Source organism: Microcebus murinus, chromosome X (genome assembly GCF_040939455.1).
Source record: "Microcebus murinus isolate Inina chromosome X, M.murinus_Inina_mat1.0, whole genome shotgun sequence".
In the NCBI taxonomy this organism is placed as follows: domain Eukaryota; kingdom Metazoa; phylum Chordata; class Mammalia; order Primates; family Cheirogaleidae; genus Microcebus; species Microcebus murinus.
In genome coordinates, this window is record NC_134136.1 from 40,090,066 (window position 1) to 40,113,715 (window position 23,650).

The window sequence follows — 23,650 nt, forward strand, 5'->3', positions numbered from 1 at the left end:
CCCTCTTTCTCTCTGTCTTGCTCTCTCTCATGCATATCCAGTCTGTGAGGGGTAGACTAAAAACAGGTAAGATAATGTGAAGGTCAAATCCAGTTATAGAGCTTGCAGATGCTGATGCTCTGGTGAAGACAAAGGAAAGAGAGGAGTGATTAAGGTACATAGGAACCAGCAAAAGTCACTCAAATGACAGAGCCATAAAGATGGATGCTAAAATGAAATTCAAGGAAAAAGCAGAGAGGCTGAGTAGTTGAGTATTCTCAGCATGGAATTTAAAGGAGAAAGAGATACCAAAAGGAAGTGGGCACATTTTGAATGCCTTCCATATACCAAACACTAGAATATATGTAAAGCTTAGATGACACTAATAGTTTATCTGCACATTGCCTAACATTTACAACAATCCTGTGAGAAAGCTATGCTCATCGTCATTTTACAGATTTGTATTTAATTCTTCAGACATACACATGTCAGTTACACGCCAAGCACTGGCTAGTGCGAAGAGAGTGTGATTCAGAGAGACTAGGGGCATGCGAACATCCATGGACCAGTGGTGAATGATCGTTCGAGCCAGTGTGTCCCCACAGGATCCTTAATCTGCCAAAGAGAGATTTAGAAGATGATAAAATGGCCACTTCATTTTGATGCTGACAACTTCAAGGCCATATGCTGAAATCTCCCCAGCAGAGACAGGAGAATCCTTCATAAGACTGTGGTCCACAACACCAATTGGAGCTCCATAAAGACTCCAGGAGACCTGTTTACTACTAGAAGCATGTTCAAAGTGTGGTGTTGGCCTATCTATGAGGGTGTTTGCCTAGCAAGTCTGAGCTTAGGTGCAGCCACTGTAGCAGAATTTGGACCCTAAGGTCAGGAACTTGGCCTTTGGTGGCTGTTGAAGCCTGTAGAAAGCATGATGCTCCACGCACACTTTCCTTAGCCTTTTCACTGCCCTGTAGTTGGCAGTTTGGATTCAGTGGTAACTGTTCCATCTCTGTAGGCCTAAATCTAATGTAGGAGTTACTGAACTTATAGGAAATTTTCAAGATTTTTCTCCAAGCAAAATGATTTGAGTCCCAGCCTGTCTTTTTAAATGAGGAGGCTGTCAGCACACATACCCAGCTTGATGTCCACACCTTCAGGGTCCTTGGCATCATGTAAGTCAATACCACATATGGGAAGTCCCTTTGCATTGTCTATGAACCAATAATCAGCTTGTGCTGGACACAAGCCCCTGTGGTTTTTGTACAGCTCTGCCACCACGTCTTCCAGCTCCTTATTCTGTGTGGGGGCAAAGTGATATTAACTGAGATCAATGCTGCCATGAACTTCTGGTTCATACTCTCCAAGTTCAGCCCGCAGTGTGTAGGATCCCAAGAGGGCATGAAACACAATGGAACAGGGCAGACGGCCATAAGTGATGTCTTACCGGAGCTGAATGCACAGCAAGTATCTGGTGATATCTTCAGTCAATTGAAAAAGATCAGGAGGATAGAACTTCACATTCAAAGTGAACAGCCAGGGAAGATTTTGAAGTTGTCTCTTTGTTTTTTATTGTGGGATCTAGCCAGTTTTTCTGCTCAGGATTTTCCTGAAATATAAGTCCAAAGTGATTGTTCTCCAAGAGATTGAGATGTTCACACACTTTGTGAAATAACACTTGTCCCTTAGCAGCTATACATAACAGTCACAGCTATATTCGGTGCCATCTAAGAGGATCACTTTACACTGGACACTTTTGGTCTTCTTGGTGCCTTTTTGAGAGGCCTCTGCTTTTAGCTCATTGGTCTGCACTTTCTTGGTCTCCCATTTTGCTGCTGCTCCTTCTGATTTGTCTTCCTATATTTCCTTTACCTTCTCCTCTTCTCTCTCCTTACTTCCTAATTCAGGAGGTTGTCTCTCAGCTCTGCTCACGGAAGGTTTTTATTCCTTGACTTCAACCTTAATCTCCAGGTGGCTTCCTCTGAGCCACTTCTTCAGCATCACCCTTGGCCTGTCTCTTTTCTTCTGGAAGGGTTTCCTCTTTATCTAAGACCTGTTTTTCCACGACCACATGGGTAGGCTCTTTTTTTTATCTCCTCCATCTTTGGCCACTAATAAATGACTTTTGTTTCTTTAGCCATGGGGGTATGAACTGAGAAATAACCCTTCTCTTAGATGGCAGTGTACCCCTGTCTCTTCTGGCAGTGTACACTACTTTCGCTTTAAACTGCAGGAGATGGCTGGGAACCTTTCTCCTTGGCATCAGATGGCTCATTCTGCTGGTTTGCTGCTACTTTAGGTTGCTCCTTGGTTACATCTGATAACTGGTCAGAGTCCTTCTTTGCTTTGGATGCAGAGCCTACTTTAGTAGTTATGGTTAAAGCTTATGCAGGCTGAAGATGTCATTGGAAGTTGGAGAAGCGTGTGGACCCCAGAAAGTTGTCTGCTACAAGACAAACCTCCAAAGCAGCCCTTCCTGTGTAGTCACTCTCTGCAGCTCACCTCCTCGTTCTGGAATTCCAGGCAGGCTCTCTAGTTGTGCTCTGGGTAATGGCAGAACCCAGCATGGAGAGAAGGCAAGCTGGCCTTGATGTCCTGACCCAATGTTCCTGATGCTGTCTATGGAACTCCTTGCAGTTCTTCCACCAAGAGACAGAGGGAGTGGGGTTGTGGAAGCAAATGGTGTGGGTGGCCAGCATGACCAGCAGTTTCTTGTCCATCCACTGGGGCCAAGTCCAGTAAGGGGCTCTCCTTGCCTGCCCTGCCCAAAGTGGCCCAGTGGCTCAGCCTACACAACCTGACAATGGGCATCTACAGAAAACCTGCCATTCATTGCATGCTGCTCAGCTGTGGGTCCCTCTCATGCACCTGCTGAGTCCTTCCTTGTCTTCCGCTGTCGTGCCCAGAGGTGGCACCGGCCACGAGTGGCCCCAGCTACCACAAATGCAGCCACATAGATTTGCAAGGCACAAAGTGAAGGCAGCGCAGTCCACGGAGGTAGCAGAGCCATGATGTCATCAGGCTGAGCTCCAGGCATGAAAAATTGAGAAGACCTTTTTTTGACAGTTGCTATGGTTTGAGCACATCCCCTCAAAACTCCAGGTGTTGAAACATACTGGCCAATGTGATAGTACAAAAAGATAGGGCCGTTAAGAGGTGATTTGGTGATGAAGGCTCCTCCCTTTGTGAATGGGATTAGGTGCCCTTATAAAAGAGCCTGATAGAGTTTGTCCCTTTCTGCCCTTCCACCTTCCACCATGTGAGGCCACAGCATTCTTCTCTTCTAGAGGATGCAGTGTTTGAGGCAGTATCTTGGAGGCAGAGACTGGACCCTCACCAGACAGTGAATCTGCCAGTGCCTTGATCTTAGACTTCCCAGCCTGCAGAACTGTGAGAAATAAATTTCTGTCCTTTGTAAATTACCCAGTCTTAGGTATTCTGTTATAACAGTACAAAGTGGACAAATACAAGAGTCCTCCATAGGAAAAAGATCAAGAACTGCATCAGTAGTGAAGAGGCCATTTTTTTTTTCCCCGTACCTTTCTCTTACTAGAAAGGGGCCAAATCCTGAGAAGGTAAGAATGGGGAAACAGAAAGAGCCATCAGAGAGTTGCCTGGTTTGTAGCTCCCAGTGTCACTATACGGATTTGAAACCTCTTCCTTTCCTCACACACACACCCTAACAAAGGAATGTCCAAGGGAACCAGAAGCTGTCCACTGAGCCCACCTTTGTTCCTGAGCTCCTGACAGGCATGAGGAAGTGGAAGGCAACACTGAACCATGAATTAAACAAAGTAGGATGAATTTGTGATTCTGTCTACCTGGAATTGCAGGTTCTCAAGGGGTAAAATTCAATCTTTCTATGCTCACTCACTTCTTGGTTTAATACAGTAATCAAATCTTCTCTGTATTGAAAGTGTTGATGTTTTCTTCCTCATGGATTTTTTGGTATTAATTTTGATTTTAAGAATTGTTGCATTAAACTATTATATGTTTTGATTACTGCTTCATTCTAATGCCTCATCCTAGTCCTGGCGCTGGCTTAAGCAAGTTTGAATGCAGGTGTAAGGTGTAAGGAAGGAGGGAAGAAAGAGACAATAAATGCTGTGCTCTAATTGAACTCTCAGGATCCTGTCCATTTTGTTTACAAAAATTGTTTTCTTCTTACTTCTTTAATTCTTCAGACCTCCTGGTCTTTGAAAAAGATGTCTGGTTTCAGCATTCCAAACTAATCATATTGAAAGCTGTGTTGTGTTCTTTACATCTACTAAACCTACCAGATAGGTATTATTTTCCTCATTTTGTATGTGAAATAAACAAAGATGGAGAGAGCTTAAATGACTTGCTAAGGACACACAGCTGGTGGAGTGGATGAATTGGTATTTCTGCCAAACCAGACCTCAGAACCTGTGGGGAAAATGCTACCTCTGTCTTCTGAGTAGTGGGTGAGCCATTGTGGTGGAACCTTGGAGAAATAAGAGACAGAAGATATTTGCATTATGATGTCATAGAGGCCATGGGGCCCCATGGAAACAGAAACAAGCAAAGATACTGGAGCCCTGGGCTCTGGGCTGGGACCCAGGGGAGATAGAGTATTAGGGTGCCCCAGAGGAGGTCACTGGGCCATTCCAGTCTTGTGCTGGGGGTGGACCTTTTCTGTCTGTGGAGGACATTTCCCAGAAATTAACACAAAGGATGGAATTAACAACGGGGCTCTGGTCAGTCCTGTAGGGTGAGTTGGCTGGGCCTCCTGTGACTTTGAACATCTGTCAGCTCAGTGACCTAGCTGGGAACAAGTTTGGACCAGACTACAAAGCCATAACAAGGCTGGAGATGAGGAACCCCTGGCCCTGAGCAGGGACAGGTTGTCTGTGGCTGGCCTGTATGACCAGAACAGACTCAGAAACTCAGGTTTCAGGCAGGTGAACTAGGCTGCCTACTCTGCTTGTTCAGAGCTACTGGGCTCTGGATCTCATTTCCCAGAAGAGACGGCAGCTCTGGGCCAATCATCTCCCCTCTGCTGAATGCCTGCCTTAGGCCCAATCGAAGAACAGGATGGTACCAGAGAAGGAGGTGAGAAGGGGTTGTATTCTGAATATATTTTAAAGGTGGAGCTGGCTTTTTGGATGGGATAGCAAGACAAAGGAGTCAAGGATGACTCTAGGATATTTGGGGCTGAATAACTGGAAGAACAGGAAAATTAGCCAAGATAGGAAGGCCAAGAGACGAGTATAGTCATGTGCTGCATGATGATGTTTCAGTCAATGATGGACCACATATATGATAGTGGTCCCATGGGATTATAATGGCGCTAAAAAATCCCTATCCCCTTGTGATGTCACAGCCATCATAAAGTAGTACCACAGCACATTACCTTTTCTTTGTTTAGATATGTCTACATTCAAGAATACTTACCATTGTGTTACTGTTGCTTACAGTATTCAGGACAGTAACATACTGTTCAAGTGTAGCCTAGGAGCAGTAGGCTGTACCATATAGCCTAGATGTGCGATAGGCTAGACCACCTACGTCTGTGTAAGTGCACTCTGATGTTTGCAATATGATGAAATGCATTTCTCAGAACCTACCCTATCTTTAAGCAATGTATGACTATCCATTCATGGAAGTAAGATTGGGTATTTTATTTGGAATGTGATAATTTGGAAATGTCTGTTAGACATACAAGTGGAAATATTGAGTGTCTTATTCAGGGGAGATGTCTGGGCTAGAATCTCAAATTGAGTGTTTTTATCACATAGCTCTTTTTTATTGCACTCTCATGTATCTAGACAAAATAGGCTTTTCCCCTTTATCCTGTTGTATTTTGCTTAAAAGTTTTCCTATCCCTAAATTATAAATATTTGCCTTTATTTTTCTGTAGAAAATTTTTTTTTTTTTTGAGATCGAGTCTTGTTTTGTCACCCTGGCTGGAGTGCAGTGGCAATAATCACAGCTTACTGCAGCCTCTAACTCCTGGGCTCAGCAATCCTCCAGCCTCAGCCTCCTGAATGAGCTACCATACCCGGCTTTTCTGTAGAAACTTATGGGGAATTTTTTAAAATACAGTTACTTCAACCTGTTTGGAATATCTGCTGTAAAGTGTAGTAAATCAATGCTAATTGTAAAATTTCTACTTTGAAGACTATTAAAGGTTTCTTCATGGCATAAAAAAAAAAAACAACTTGCCACACCCAGGCAGAGCCAAGCTGTGAAACTATGTCTGACTGGTTCTGGACCCTACCCTTCTGCACATCATATCGGAGGGGTTAAACGTTTAGAAAATAGGATAAAACTGGTCAAGCAATTCCCAGTGCTTGTTTCCAGGAAGTTAAGTACAACTCCCTAACACCATGTGGAATCCTAGTGATGGGAACTTTTTGATCCTGGTTGGCAGGAGCTCCTCGTCTCCCTTTGCTGTTTTGTTGGAGACGAGGATAAATGCTACAGAGCAAAAGAGATACTGCATTCATAAAAAGGCAAAAGGGCCAAAGAAGTAAATGATATAGTAGTGATGAGTTAAAGTGATCCACATAGAGGCTACATTAAGGACTTTTGAGATTGTTGTGTTGCTGAGAAATTGATAAGCAATGTCTCTTGGAAATTTTATTAGCTTTGGCAGCATGACAGATTGTAAATATGAGAATGCTTAAATGATACAGCTAGCTTGCTTGCAAGTTAGCACTACTTCCACAGCTGCTCTCTCATTGGAACCTCACAGACTGTTCTTTTGTTTTCCTCATCAATGTTCTCTTTACAAACATAAGGCATTAATACTGAGGAAACTGTTCTACCAGCCCTACTTTTCTCACACTCACCTACAAATTTTTAGGCCTTCCCAAGTTCTTCCCCTTTCCATGTATACTCTCTTTCTCTGCCTAAGCCCTTCTGGGTGATATTGATAGAGAGGTGTCCCTGTTTTTTCTGTCTTCTTAATGCACCTTCAGACTTAATTCCATGCCCCAAGATTCTAGGTTCTGTGGCTCTAACAGCATTCCTTCATATTGTAAAGCTGGGGAGTTGTAAAATAACTATGGCCTGTCATTAGCCATTAGCCAGGAATTTAATATTAATACATAGTGGCAGTTCTTACAGAAAACTCTCCTGGTAGAAGCCAGCAAGGGAAGTAGCAGAAACTTTATACTGCTGAGGAGAGAAAGCTCCAGAAGTCAGGCCTGGCATGGGGGTGACTTGGGAGGGGAACTCCCCCTCCAGGAGCCAAGTAACAAAGAGTTGACATTGGGAATGGTAGAAAGGTCCAGCATGCAACTTTGGCCTAGGCATCCCTCAGGAAGTGCTAAAGAGGAGGTGAGGTGGAATAGTTTGGTCCATAATCAAAGCCCATGGTTACACTGAGTGGTTCAAGGCCTCTTGATTTCTTATATCAAAATAGCCCTAGGGATAGAACCCAGAGCCTCCCCGACTCCACTCCCACTTCTGATCTCCATAGGACTGGGCACATGGTGCAAAGCCAGCCACAGCAGAACATTTACTTGAAATCTACTATTTTCTTTTCAAAAGTCATGTGAATCTGACATTCCATCTCTGTTCATTTCATTTTAATTTTATTCCCTTTTAGCCTCCTATCCCCCCTTCCCATTTTTTCTCCCAACATATGCAACTGTGCTCATGTGTTGTGGGTATCTTTTTATTTGAATGTATTATTCAAAAAGTATTGCTGTATGTACATATATTTTTAATGTAAGAAAATGGTATTTATTATATATCATCTGTGAATTTTACATTTTTCCTCTCAACACTGTGTATATAAGAACCATCCGTGCTCTTTGTGTACATCTAAAATGATACTACACTGAGGCATTATACTCCAGCATGCACGTAACCACATTTTGCCTGTTCACTTTCTCAGGGATGAGCACCCACAGGGCTGCCAAGTCCTTGCCTCCTTAGAAAGAGATGCAGGGAGCATCTTTCTACATGTCCTCATCTGGATTCATGTGCAAATTTCTTTGGAGTATATACCAGGAAGAGAATTACTGGGCCATAGAATGTGTGTTTGCTTCATGAGACTAAGTCATTGCCAGATTGCGCTCTGGAATGGCTACACCAACTTTGACTTAGCAGGGGAAGACAGCTTGTTCCTCTTTTCCCCCCTCTCTCCCAATCCTTGGCATTATCCAAACTTCTGATTTTTGCCAGCCTGAAATGTGTAAAGTGATAGCTCAGTGAATATTTTAATTTGCATGTCTGATTATGAATTATTAAGGTTTATATTAAATAACCAATCTGTAGTAAAGTTGATGTACTAAGAGTCAAGAAGGTTCAAGTTAATCCTGTTGTTTTGGATACCTAGAGCTTCTCCCTGGGTTAGGCATGCATCATTTTGAAAAGTGCAGTTATTAGCTGTGTGTTATTGGGAAGGTTGTTTTCCTTCTCTGAATCTCTATTTCCCCAACTATAAAAGAGGGCTGGACTAGATAATCTCTAAACGGCCCTAAAGGGTTTAATATTTTGCAGTTCAAATGATGTCATCTTCAACCATCAAATGCTGCACTATCCCTTCAGTATTAACCCCCTCCACCAAAAAAAAAATCCATTCAGTTCATTTTTCTACGTTGTAGCAATTTACTTTCCAATAACAGTTCACATCTTCTCCCAACCAGAGAAGTAAACTGTCTTTTTACACTCTCTCTCTAGCATGTGAACAGAATGACACCAATTTGTTCCTGCTGTTCTTTAGTCTCCCGCACAGCATTTGCCCAAATTACAGACCTATCAAACTCCACTGCCCCTAGTCGGAACAAGGGGAAGATTAAAAGACAAGCTTGAACTCAGCCACATGCTGCTGTAAATATGAAATGCAAAAAGGGGCTAATAATATGACATTATGGGCTGACAATCACATGGTACTCATTATTCTCTGTACCAAATGAAAGCCAATTCTGTCCCCTTTTTTGTGGAGGGTGGGAAGGAACAAGTAATGTCTTAGCCTTCCCTGATTCAGCCTTTAAGAAAAGAAAATAAACAAAGAAAACTAAACAAAGTCTTTAAAAAATTCAGTAATAATGTATTAGGTTGAATCATATGAAATTATAGTTTTGTAGGTAAAAACCAGTCAAACGTCAGCATGTTCATGTGGTTCAACTCAGTGGATGTGATACAGCCAAGTCTCTTAAAAATCCCAGAGAAGTAATTAACAATGACTTCATTAATACTACTCTTGTCTCTTTCCAAATGGGACTGATATGTATTCTTTGCCTGATACTCAGGGCTTAAACAGAGGAAACTATTGCTTTCTTGATGTTGAATGACTAATGAAAAGCTATGCTTCCCCCAGCTAGTTTGGCCATGAACACTTCCTTTCCTTCAGTACTGTGTGTGTTTGAAGACCATGCTGCTCACTGCAACTCTGCCCCCCAGGACTGTTGTCACAATCAAATATGATGGTGTCCACATGTGCTTGCTAATAGTTTAGAACTAATTGGTGGGCACACATGGGCACAGAGAGAAGTAAACGTTGTCAGAAATCAAGAAGGGGGAGCAGGGTAGGATGGGAGAAGTAAAAACCTACCTATCAGGTAAATGAACATTATTCAGGTGGTGGGCACCTGAATTATAGGCACCTATCTATTAATAATAGATCTGACTTAAGCATTATAAAAGCTTTCTGTGTAATAAAAACATTTGTACCCCCTTATTATTTTGAAATACAAGAAATATGATGGTTTCAGGTAAATCAGTGTATCTACTTTTAAAGCACCAGGCACATGCAAGAAATGGAGAGGAGCTACTACTTATTAAGTATGTGTCAGACATGGTGTTCAACATTTCAAATGCATCATCTATTGTAACCTTTGCAACTATGTGAGAAATGCACTTTTATGTCAATTTTATAAATGAGGAGGTTGAGGCACAGAAGTTAAATAACTTACTAAAGGTCACATAGCTAGTAAGTGGAAGGGTCTGGACTCAAAGTTCTGTCTGATTCCAAAGCTTGTGCTCTTTTCAATGCTCATTCTGCTTCTTATCACAGTCTTGAATGATTTCTAACTTTATTTGTGGCTGGTGCTTCAACAATGACATAGGAAGTTGCTAAAGTGCAAGAACTCTTGTATTCGAATCAGCTGATCATTGGTGCCCATTGCACTTATTTTAGAAATATTTATTGATCGCCTGTATATGTCAAGCAAAACATCACCAACCAAACCTCTACAAACATCCCTGACTTATGAATACCTTTTTTACTTGTGTTTCACTTTGCCCCCACCATCCAGGTTGCTTTCCGCTATGTATGCCAGAAACTTATCACAGACTTTCTCAACCCTGTATCCCAGAGACTTGGAACTTGCTCTTCCATCTATCTGGAACATTTTTCGTCTCATGCTAAATGTCACCTTATCAGAAAGGCCTTCCTTAAACATCTGATCCAATATAGAAGTTCCTTTCATTTTCTATCTTCTACTTTTCTTATTTTTTATCTATTGCACTTATTGCCATCAGTTTGTACAATGTCTACTTTGTTCATGTATTCCAAGCAATCCGGAACAGTCCCTGGCACACAATAAGTGCTTGATATTTGTTGAATGAATGAGGAAATGATTTTCACAGTTGAAGGAGATTTCATGTGCTTATGTTAATTATGCCATCATCATTTTGATAAGTGAAACAATACATGTATGATTAGGTTATTGTATAATGTTATTAGTAATAATTCTAAAATAGCTTTCATAAGAGCTATTTTTTTCTTACTGAAATACCTGTACTTCACCTTCCTATACTTTTTTTTTTTGAGACAGAGTCTCACTCTGTTGCCCCAGCTAAAGTGCAGTGGTATCATTGTAGCTCACTGCAACCTCAAACTCCTGGGTTCAAGTGATCCTCCCACCTTGGCCTCCTAGACTGCTAGGATTACAGGCATGAGCCACCATGCCCAGCTTCTGCTTCTTATTCTTTATGTGGCTTTTCATTTACCAACTTCTCTAAGTGTTACTCTTCAATTACATGGTAGAATCATTATAGATGATGTGATCTCAACATCCCCCCATGCAGACACCATTACCTTAATTACACTTTATAAAAAGCTTGACTTTTAATATCTACAAAAGAAACTTTTCCTTCAGAAACTTTCAAGCCTTGGGTTATTGATTAATGACAGCCAGATTTCATAACAGCCTATAAATAGAGAACTGAATCAACTTAAAACACCTATAATCAACCCAAGAGCAAAAGATGAGAGGAAAGGGAGAGAGAGAGAACATTCTGAAGTCTTCCTGGTTCTTCCAAGGTCAGCACTATAGACTAGTGCTGACATTTCCTTTGTGGGAGCTCAGTAAACAAATACTACAAGCTTGGATTGAACTAGGCATGCACGGGACCTGTGTGTGAGCCTTTCTTATGAGGACAAGAATACAAAAGTCTGACTTTGTAACCAGATTCAACTTTGTAGATTAACAGTTTATTATAAGGATACCTGATCTTTGTATGTCTCTTCTGACCCCATGAATAGTGAGGAGTAGTGAAGGTCCTAAAGTCTAGTTCTTTGCTCTCTTCATGCAGTGTGCGAATACCTCCTGCTTAGTCAGAGAATGAATCTCCTTCTTCCTTCCCTCCTTTGCTTCCTTTTACCTTGCTTCTTTAAAGGAAAGGCCATTCAAAATTTCAACAGCATAGACAAGATTAATGGACATATTGAAATAGCTGTACACTGTGCCCTTTCCTTCATGTGTAGGGCACTCTCCATAGTGACAAACAGCAAAACGTGATTCCTTTTTAAATATATATTTATTAAGATATAATTTAAGTAAAATAAAATGTGCAGGTTTTAGAAGTACAGTTCTGTGTGTTTTGATGAATTTGTACACCAGATAACTGACACCCTAATTAAAACATGAAACATTTCCATCTTCATGATAAATTTGTTTGGTGCCTCTCTCTACTCAATTCTTTCTGTTGCATGTACAGACACTAATCTGATTTTGCCACTATAGATAGATTTTTCCTGTAAGAGTTTACATAAATGGAATTATGCAGTATGTAGTCTTCTGTGTCTTTTTTCTTTCATTCAGCATAATGTTTTTAAAATCCATCCATGGTGTTGTGTATATCTCTAGTTTGTTCTGTTTTATTGCTGATAAGTATTCCTATTTATGGGAATCATTACAAATCATTACAATATGTGGTGTTTTGTGTCTAGCTTCTCCCACTGATAAATTTTTTGTAGAGACAAAAACCAAAAGAGTTTAGAAATTAAAGCTTGGGGAAAGAACTTCGAATTTCAAAATGGGATAGAGGGAGTATATGTTAGGGTCATCGCAGCAGCCAAAGTGGACTATTTTGTGATCAAGAGAGTGATCTCTGGGGGCCTTAAAATTGGGGCATATGCTGAGTTGGGATAAGAGGACCAAATGATCTGCGTATACTAGGGATGCAGGCTAGTCACCATTAGAAAATCAGAGTGGAGGGACCATGTTCTCTTGGAAGGACTGATCTTGATGTCTCCCTCTGGTAATTACTGTTTTGGGGTTTCTTGTTTTTGCTGAATATGCTTGTATTTGCTTTCTTTAGTTTTGCTCTATGGATCTTGAACTAAACCTGCAGTACTGTTGGATGTATAACCATTTTTGAGGTCATTTATTTCTGTATGCTGGGGTTTGGGTGTGGGTTCATATTAAACAAGATGTTCAACTCTTCCAGTTGTTTCTCAGTGAACATAGTTAATTGCCTTTGTGAATGCTTCTGGTGCTTGCCTTTAGGAAGGTCCTCTGAGCCTGACATCTTCTAATCTAGATGCGTTCCTATGTTGAGGTCCAATGGAAAGAAGCCAGCAAACTGTAGAAAAATCATTAAGTAATTTGCTTTCTGGGGGACAAGATGGTATGTTAGAGAGACAATAGAGCAGATGTAGTTAATGGTGGAGGTAGAAAAAAAAGAAACAGTGAGGTCTTTAGAGGGGTAGAAGCTACTCAAAACTATTAGTTGAGCTATATATCTGGAATTGAAGTTCAAGGTAAATAGCTTCTTGACTCTAACTATAGCTAATAAGTCTATGGCTAATAAGCTTATTTAACTATAAGCTTCAGTTTATAGCGTCAAACTCATATTAACACAAATGTCTTAAATTTCAGTTTTCTTACCTACTCCCCACCGTAGTATCAATGAAAAAGTAAATCTTGCATGTACTGGTTTGACTATCTTTAAACATCTTCACATCCTTAATTGTGTAGAAAGGGGTTTGGCTTTGCTTCTAAAAGAGGAAGGGGAGTAGGGGGATGAGTGCAGCCCAGGAATGATAATGGTTATTACGGGGCCATTAAACAATGGAGGGAGATTGAGATAGCTATCAAAACAACATCCACCTCATTGGGTTTGTAAGACCTGCTTTCAAAGAACTGTTTGTTTCCTTTTATGCTGGGTAACCATTTTAGGGTGGTATTTCTGAGGTTATGGACTCATAAATTGAATAGGGAAGCTTCCCTAGGTATAATGAAAAAAATAAAAATGACTAGTATACTTCACTACTCACCTGACTCTTCTGAGGCTCCTGCCTCCGGTATAGCATTTTTATTAAAACAGGAAAGGAAACTAACCTTTACTGAATACCTACAAAGAGAAAGAACTAACTGCTTTTATATGTGGCATTTCATTTAATCTTCTGATAACACTAAGAGATTCTATTACATTTTTGGATGAGAAAAATAATGGAGAGATTAGCAAATTGCCAAAAATCAATCAACTATGTAATAGTAGGATTGGAAGTGAACCCCGATCTTTTAAGTCTAAATCTCACACCTCATCTTTTATACACGACTCCCCTGCTAAACCAAATGTTTCAATGGATTGAACATTTAAAACGTGATTAATGAATAAAAACTCCCAGCCATAATCAGAAAGTGCATCATTAATTTATCAGTGACTATTTAATCCAACTATAGTTTTTCTTCCAGATTAGACTATAATGCTTGTTTCAACCCTTAATTTTTGTGGGCACATGTAGGATTCTGGAGGACTGCCAAGTATCTTGAAATCAAAAGATCTTGTAAAGCTACAAAGAGTGTAGCTTTTCCCATCTAATAGCTTTGTAGCATTTGCAGTGATTAAATAAGTCATAAATTTTCCAGGTGAGTCCTATAGGAAGTTTCTTATTGCTTCCATAACCCCACTTAATCAAGATCATTCTTCTCTAACCAATTTCAATATCACATCTCAAAGTAAGATAGGGACATAACCTTTTCATTAATGGCTTGTCTAAGGTTAGGCTCTTTTCAGTTTTTTGCTGTAGGGGGTATCTTAGAGTGATTAGATATGCATCCTCATTTTCTATTACTAGAGTTCTGTAATCTTACATAATAATGAGATTTCTTATTTGCATGACCTTTTAAATTAACAAAGCAAAGTACCTTCACATAAACTTTCTCATTTCACCCTTAATATAATTTTATATATTAATTTTGAATGTTTCATGTATAGATATATATAGATGAATATATAATATTATATAGATGTGATCATAATCTACACATTTATTTTTCCCTTTTCTTTTTTGCTTGGCTTTCCCTTCTCCTCTTATTTCCCTTTCATCAGGTAACCCATGCCACCTTTAGGATATATCCTTCCATATTGTCTCATGCCCATATATATACACACATATATGTCATTATTTTTAATAGGCTTGAATTTTACATGCACTTTTTGCATGTTGCTTTTCTAAATCAAGAATACGTTTGAAAATATCTCTCGAATAGCAGTAGTACATTAGTAGTTCTAATTGATAGATGATATTCTATGAAGTGGCTACAATATAATTTATTCAGCCTTCTCCCAATAGAAGAAACTCTCTAGCTTATTCTAGGCTTTTGTTTTTGTTTTTGTCACTATGAAGAATGCTGGAATAAATATGCTTGTACATATGCTTTTATTACAATGGAATAAGCTACAAGGATTGGGATTGCTGAATTGAGCAAGTTAATATTTTATTTCAATCGATGTTTCCAGATTGCTTTCTAAAAATGCTGTAAAACTTCACATTTCCACCAGTAATGTATGAGTGTCATTTGACTTTAAACTTTGTCAGTCTGAGGGTTTAAAGTATTACCTCATTTTTATTTTAATTTGCCTTTCTCTGACTGTAAGTGAATCTTTTTGTCTGTTAGTATTTTTGGACTTAATCTTCTATTAATTGATTATTCATTATCTTTGCTCATTTTTCTATTGAATCATCATTTTCCTTTCAATTTAAAAGAGCTCTTTGTTTTTATGCATAGTAACTCAGCATGCCACATTTTTGTTTATGATATTTTTGCCTATATTTTACTATATAGAATGTTTGAATTTTAAATGATCAAAGGTATCTATCTTTTGTTCTAAAGTGTCTAGCTTTCCTAGGTTTTTCATATACTCTCTAGTTTGTAACATGTAGTGTCCTGAATTTCTCAAATGATTTGATTGTATTATTATTAATATTTCATAAAGCTATAATCCACATACCATAAAATTCACTCTTTTAAACTATATATACAAAGCAGAAGTTTTCAGTATATTCACAAGTTTATGCAACTATCACTACTAAAGTCCAAAATATCTCCATCACTCTAAAAAGAAATCCTGTGCCTATTATGAGTGACTCCCATCTCCTTCCACCCCAAGTGGTATCAATTATTAATCTACTTTCTATCTCTATGGATTTGCCTATTCTGGACATTTCTTATAATTAGAATCATACAATATACAGCCTTTTATGTTTGGCTTCTTGCACTCAGTGTGCTTTTAAGGTTCATCCATGTTGTAGCATATATCAATACTTCATTCCTTTTGTGGCTGAATAATATTTCATTGCATGGCTTTTGTTTATCCATTTGTCAGTTGATGAATATTTATGTTATTTGCACATTTGGGCTATTATAAACAATGATGCTATGAATATTTATATGGACACTTTTCTATGAACATATGTTTTCAATTTGTTTGGGTATGTACCTACAAGTGGAATTCCTGGATCATATGGTAACTACATGTTTAACATTTTGAGGAACTGCGAGACTGTTTTCTAAAGCAGCTGACCCATTGTACATTACCACCCACCAACAGTGTAGGAGAGTTCCAATTTCTCCACATCCTTGCCAACACTTGCTATTTATTGTCTATCTTTTTGACAGATGCAGCTAGTGGATGCGAAGTAATATCTCATTGTGTGTTTGATATGCATTTCCCCAGTGACAAATGATGTTGAGCATCTTTCATGTATTTATTGACTATTTCTGTATCTCCTTTGTACAAATGTCCATTCAAAACCTTTGCTCATTTTAACTCTGTTATTAGTCTTTTTATTGTTGAGTTATAAGAATATATAAGATATATGAGACACCAGAACCTTATCATATATATGGTTTGAAAATATTTTTCCCAACTATAGATTGTCTTTTCCACTTGATAGTATTATTTGATGACAAAATTTTTAATTTTAAAATTAAATCCAATTTATCTGTTTTTTGTTGTTGCATGCTTTAGGTGCCATATCTAAGAAACCATTGCTGAATCCAAGGTCACTAAGATTTATACCTATATTTCCTTATAAGAATTTTGTTGTTCTAACACTTGCATTTAGATCTTTGATCAATTTTGAGTTAATTTTAGTATGTGGTGCATGGAGTCTAACTTAATTCTTCTACATGTGAATATCCAGTTGTCCCAGCATCATTTCATGGAGTAGTCATGGAACATATGCTAAAATCAATTGATAGTAGATATTAGGGTTTATTTCTGGACTTTTAAATATATTCCATTCATTTATATGCCTATCCTTATTTTAGTATCACACAGTATTATTTATTGTAGCTTTGTAATAAGTTTTTTTTTATTATTTTTTTTATTTTGGCATATTATGGGGGTACAAATTTTTTGAAAAAGGAAAATGTGAGTCTTCCAACTTTGTTCTTTTTCAAGATTGTTTTGGCTATTCTGTGTCCCATATGCATTTTAAGATCAGCTTATCAATGCAAAACAAAAAAGCTTTCAAAGGAGTTGAGTTGAATCTATAGATAAATTGTGGAATATTATCATCTTATTTTTGCAAAAATAAATTTAAAAGATACCAGATTAAATCTATACAGAGGTTTGGGGTATTGTTATCTTATTAAGTCTTCCAATCCACAAACACAGGCATCTTTCCATTTATTTACATCTTCTTTAATTTCTTTCAACAATGTTTTGTCATTTTCAGTGTACAAGTCTTGTACTTCTTTGGTTAAATTTTATTTCTAAATGTTTTATTATTTTTGATGCTATTAGAATTGTTTCCTTAATTTCATTTTCAGATTGTTCATTGCTAGTGTATAGAAACACAGTTGATTTTTATATGTCAATCTTGTTTCCTGCAATCTTGCTGACCTAGCTCTAATGGTATTTTGTGGATTCTTTAGGATTTTTCTATATATATGACCATATTATCTGCAAATCAAAATAGTTTCACTTCTTTCTTTTCAACCCTGGGTACCTTTTATTTCTTTACTTACCTTTACTTACCTTTATTTCTTTACTTACCTATACTTGCTCTGTATAGAACCTCCAGTAAAATATTGAACAAAAGAGGTAAAAGTGAGCATCCTGGTCTTAGTCCTCATCTGAAGGGGAACGTTTTCATTCTTTCACCATTAGGTATGATGTTAGCTGTGTGTTTTGTAGATAACCATTTTTAGATTGAGAAATGTCTCTTTTATTTTTAGTTTGTTGAGAGGTTTTATCATGAAAAGACATTGGATTTTTTTCAAATTTATTTCCATGTCTTATGAAATGATTATGTGGGTTTTTCCTTTATTCTATTTATATGGCATGTTATATTGATAGATTTTCATATATTGGGCCAACCTTGAATTACCCAAGATAAATTCCATTTGGTCATGGTATACTAGAGTAATACCAGCCTCATAGAATGAGTTGGCATCTGTTTTCTTTTCTTCTATTTGTTGATAGAGTTTGTTTTAATTTTTCTTTAAATCTTTTGCAGAATTCAAAAGTGAAGCCATATAGTCTTGGGCTTTACTTTATGGGATATTTATTAATTATTAATTCTATATATTATTATTGTTTTATTTGTATCTTTCTTCTTTATATGGTTTTGGTAGTTTGTGTCTTTCTAGGAATTCATTCATCTAAATTATCTAATTTTTTATTGTACAGTTATTCATAGTATTCTCTTATAATTATTTTACTTTTACAAGATTGCTAGTATGTCTCTTCTTTCACTCCTGATTTTAATAATTTCAGTCTCCTTTCTTTTTCCTTGATCAGTTAGAGATTTTTTAATTTTTCATCTTCTCAAAGAATGAACTTTTGCTTTTGTTGATTTTTCTCTATTGTTTTTTATTCTCTATTTTTTATTTCTACTATGTTTATTATTTACTTTTTTCTGCTTCTTTGAGTTTATTTTTAAATTAATTAATTATTTTTACAAATAATAATCATATAATGATGGGGTACACAGTAATGTCATTATATATGTATGCAGCATGGAATTAAGCTAATTAACATATGCATCACCTTAAATACTTATCATTTATTCCTTCTGTCTAACTGCAACTGTGCACCCTTTGACTTACATCTCCCCATTCTCCTCATCCTTAGACTCTGGTAACCAACATTCTATTCTCTGCTTTTATGTGCTTGATTCTTTTAGATTGCACATAAAGTGAAATTATGTGGCATTTGTCTTTCTGTGCCTGGCTTATATCACTTAGCATAATATCCTCCAGGTTGATTCAAGTTGTCACAAATGACAATTTCCTTCTTTTAAGGCTAAATAATATTCTGTTGTACATATACACCACATTTTTTCATTCATTTGTTGATAACACTTAGTTCAATTCCATATCTTGGCTATTATAAATAATTCTGTAATAAACATGGTAGTGCAGATATCTCTTTGACATACTGATTTGAAGTTTCTAGGTTATATGCCCAGAAGTGGGACCACTGGATCATATGATAATTCTATTTTTAGGTATTTGAGGAGCCTCCATACAGTTTTCATTAATGGCTATACTAACTTACATCCCCACCAATGGTGTACAAGGGTTCCTTAATTCTCCACATTCTCATCAAGATTTGTTATCATTCTTCTTTTTGATACTAGCCATTCTGATATGTATGAGATAATCTCATTGTGGTTTTAATTTGCATTTACCTAATGATTAGTGATGTTGAACATTATTTCATATATCTGTTCACCATTTGTATGTCTTCTTTGAGAAATATCTATTTAGGTTCTCTACTTATTTTTAATTAAGTTTTTTTTTTTGCTATTGAGTTTTTTAAATATTTTGGATATTAAACTCTTATCAGACATATTGCTTGCAAATATTTTGTCCAAATCCATAGAATGTCTCTTTATTCTGTTGTTTCCTTGGCTGTGTAGAGGCCTTTTAGTTTAAAGTGATCTCCTTTGTCTATTTTTGCTTTTGTTGCCTGACCTTTTGAAATGAAATCCAAAAGTCATTGCCTCAACCAATGTCATGTAGTTTTCTCCTTATTGTTTTCTAGTATTTTTATAGTTTAAGATCTTATGTTTAAGTCTTAATCCATTTCCTTGAGTTTAATTAACTTTTCTTTTCCTAGTTTCCTAAGGTGGAAGATTAGGTTGATTTGTTATCTTTCTTATTTTTTTAATATAAGTATTGATAGCTACAAATAAATTTTCCTCTTGGCACTGTTTTAGCTTCATCCCGTAAGTTTTGGTATGTTGTGTTTTCATTTTCATTCATCTCAAATTAGTTTCTAATTTTTATTATTGTTTCTCCTACTGTGATCAGAAAATATACTTTGTATAATTTCAATTCTTTTAAATTTATTGAGCTTTGTTTCATAACCTAATACTTGGTCTATCTTGTAGAATGTTTCATATGCACTTAACAAGAATGTGAATTCTACTGTTGTCAGGTGGAGTGTTCCATAGATGTCTTTTAATTCTAGTTGGTTTACAGTGTTGTTCAAATATTCTATTTCTTTGTTGATTTTCTATCTAGTTGTTCTATGATTGAAAGCAGAGTATTGAAGTTTTTTGTCCGTCCCCCCCCCCCAACCTGGGGGCAGCTGGGTTGGTAAATCTAATTATGGGTAAATCTGAGCATTGAATCCACTGAGCTCAGCTGGTGTGCAGTGGCTTCTGGCATTTGTCTGCCAGTACAGGCTTGTCAGGATTCTGGGGCAAGCAGTTATCTTGTTGAATTATGCAGAGAGTCAGGTAGTTGAAATGTAGATATCAGGCAAGACTGGTGATGCTTGTTGTGAAAATATCAGGAATGATACCCCGATCCCTCAGGCTAGATCAGACAATGGGTTGGACTTGTTAAAGACCTCTGTAGGTAGGCTGGGCGCCTGTAATCCTAGCACTCTGGGAGGCTGAGGCGGGTGGATTGCTCGAGGTCAGGAGTTCGAAACCAGCCTGAGCAAGAGTGAGACCCCGTCTCTACTATAAATACAAAGAAATTAATTTGGCCAACTAATATATATATATATAAATTAGCTGGGCATGGTGGCGCATACCTGTAGTCCCAGCCACTTGGGAGGCTGAGGCAGAAGGATTACTTGAGCCCAGGAGTTTGAGGTTGCTGTGAGCTAGGCTGACGCCACGGTACTCACTCTAGCCTGAGCAACAAAGGGAGACTCTGTCTCAAAAAAAAAAAAAAAAAAAAAAAAGACCTCTGTAGGCCCTCAGCACTGTCATATATAGTCATATATATATATATATATTTCAGAATATTACGGGGGCACAAATGCTTTGGTTACATACATTGCCTTTACACTGCCCAAGTCAGAGCTACAATTGTGCCCATCCCCCAGACAGCATGCACTGCACTGTTAGGTGCAAGTTTATCTATCCCCTCCTCCTCCCTCCCATCTGCCCGACACCTGATGAATGTTACTTCCATATGTGTGCATACGTTTTAATCGATTAGTATCAATTTAATGGTGAATACATGTCATGTTTGCTTTTCCATTCTTGTGATACTTTACGTAGAAGAATGGGCTCCAGTTCCATCCAAGATAATACAAGAGGTATTAGTTCACCATTTTTTTTATGGCTGAGTAGTACTTGATAGTATACATATACCACATTTTATTAATCCACTCATGTATTGATGGACACTTGGGTTGTTTCCACATCTTTGCAATTGTGAATTGTGCTGCTAGTTACAATTAAACATTCTAGTGCAGATATCTATTTTTATAGAATGTCTTTTTTTCCTTTGGGTAGATGCCCAGTAATGGGATTGATGGGCCAAATGGTAGTCATTTTTAGCTTTTATCTCTTTCTGCTTTCTTAAATTTTGTTAGTTTTTTACTTTTTGATGATAAATAAACTTCTTTATTTTCTTTTTTCTATGATGAAGACATTTAGGGTTACATATTTTCCTTGGACTACATTTTTCCATGTCTTATAGGTTGTAGTATCAAGTGTTCTCCTTTTGATGCCTTCTAGGTATTTTGTAATTTCATTTTCACATCATCCTGGAACCAAGGGATCTTTCTTAATTTGGTTTCCAAGTCATTAAGATTTTAATGTCCATCTTTTCATCTCTAATATCATTAAATTATGATCAAAGACTGCAGCCAATAAAATCCTTATTTTTTTCATTGCATTAAGGTCTCCTTGTGGTCAAGTAGTTGATCAATTTTGTTAAAGTTCCGTGGACTTACCAATGAATGTATTTTTTCTGTTTGAGGGATGTAATTTCATATATATAGTTAGTAGATCAAATTTGTTGCTTGTTTCCTTCTATTCCTCTATCTTTTTATTTTTTGTTTACTAGAGAAGCCTTATCTGAGAAAAGTATATATTGTCTGCCACTGTAATTTTATTTTATTAAGTTTTCCTTTTATTTTTAATAGTTATTGTTTTATATAGTTTTGTGCATATAAGTTTGTGCTGTTTACCATTACTTAACAACCATCTAATTCTGCCTTGTGCATTGAATCTTACATTCATTTTGTCTGATATAATAATTTTCATTTCTGCTTTTTCATTTTATCATTATAATCACTACCACCATAATTTAATTTGCTTAAATTATTTATTACTTTTTGTTGTAAACCTTTTTTGCCCAATACAAAAACCACTAGCCACATGTAACTATTTGTTCTTCTTCTTTTATTTATTTATTTTTATTTCAGCATATTATGGGGGATATATACATACATGATGAGTACGATGCGCACATGTAACTATTTGTATTTAAGGTATAATAAAAATTCAGTTACTCAGTTATTCTATTAATAGTCAAGTATTAAGTACTCAATAGCTACATCAGACTAGTGGCTACTCTATTGGACAACACATATATTGAACATTTCTACACCATAGAAAGTTCTATTGGACAGCACTGCTCTAGACTATGGGTTAGTGAACTTTGTATAAAGAGTAACATAATATATATTTTAGGCTTCATTCTCTCTGTGTTGCAGCTACACAAGCTCTGCTTTCCACATAAACCAGATATAATACATACATGAATGAGTATGTTCCAATAAAATTTTATTTATTGATTTGAACACTTTAATTTCCTATAATGTTCACATGTCACGAAATATCATTTTCTGGATATTTTCCAGCAATTTAAAAATGTAACAACCTTCCTAGCTCATAGGCCATGCAAAAATAGGTGACATGTCAGATGTGACCTCTTGGGCTATAGTTTGTCAACCCCTTTCCTAGTCTGTTACAGAGTTTTTCTTAAAGTATGTCCCTTTGGTGTTGAGTCCTTATTAAATATTTTAAATAAAGTCCCAGTCTGTCTATCCTAATCTTATTGTAATAATGACCATCTTCTCTTTCAATTTATTTATAGAATCAGACAAATAACAGATAACAGCCCAAGGCTTTGCTTATACTCTGCTGCCCATGGGCACTAGTACCCATTTGGTTCAGGAAAACTAATAGCTTGTAATTGGGAATTGAGGGAAGAAGTGTGATATTTAGTTCACCATGACCTCAGAATCTCTCTCGCCCAAAATTTAATCAGATCAGTTCATTATCAGAACATATGTGTTTATGTTATACACAGTCTCACACACTCTAAATAAAATTTTTCTCTGTCTCAGGAACACAATTTGGAGTAATTAAACTAAAAGTGGCTGACAAAAAATCAATTTGAGATTGATAACTTAATTAAGGATGAATTCAGGTAGTTCTATGGAATATATTACAGTGTTTAACTTTATCTGCGTTGTACAAATCATCTATTGATTATATTAACTAATTCTTTGAATGCGATATAATGTTAGCTCTGGAAGTAAGCCAATCCAACCTGTTTGTTTGAAAGATGAAAAAAATGAGGCCTGGAGAGTTTAAGTGATTATGATGGAGCCAAGAATAGAAACCTCAGCGCCATGATTCCTATTGTAATACCCTTTCTTTTTTTTTTTAATTTTTTTTTATTTCAGTGTATTATAGGGGTACAGATTTTAAGGTTTCAATAAATGCCCTTTCCTCCCCTCCCCCCACAAGTCTGAGTCTCCAGCATGACAATCCCCCAGATGGTGCACATCTCATTCATTATGTATGTATATACCTGCCCCCTCCCCCCTCCCACCTGCCCAATACCCTATTACTGTAGCACCTATGTGTCCACTTAGGTGCTGCTCAGTTAATACCAGTTTGCTGGTGAGTATATGTGGTGCTTGTTTCTCCATTCTTGGGATACTTCACCTAGTAGTATGGGTTCCA

At 37.2% G+C, this 23,650-nt stretch overlaps 1 non-coding gene and 1 pseudogene across 1 annotated transcript in view; one reads left to right on the top strand and one right to left on the bottom strand.

Annotated features, from left to right (window-relative positions):
- Positions 1 to 589: 589 nt before the first annotated feature.
- Positions 590 to 2,989, bottom strand: LOC105863784 (band 4.1-like protein 2 pseudogene; annotated as a pseudogene).
- An 845-nt stretch (positions 2,990 to 3,834) lies between these two features.
- Positions 3,835 to 23,650, top strand: part of LOC105862956 (retrotransposon Gag like 4) — a 97,853-nt gene continuing 78,037 nt past the window's right edge. Inside the window, exon 1 of the transcript XR_012916000.1 lies at positions 3,835 to 5,052. This is a non-coding gene — a transcript (retrotransposon Gag like 4). The remainder of the gene's footprint in view (positions 5,053 to 23,650) is intronic.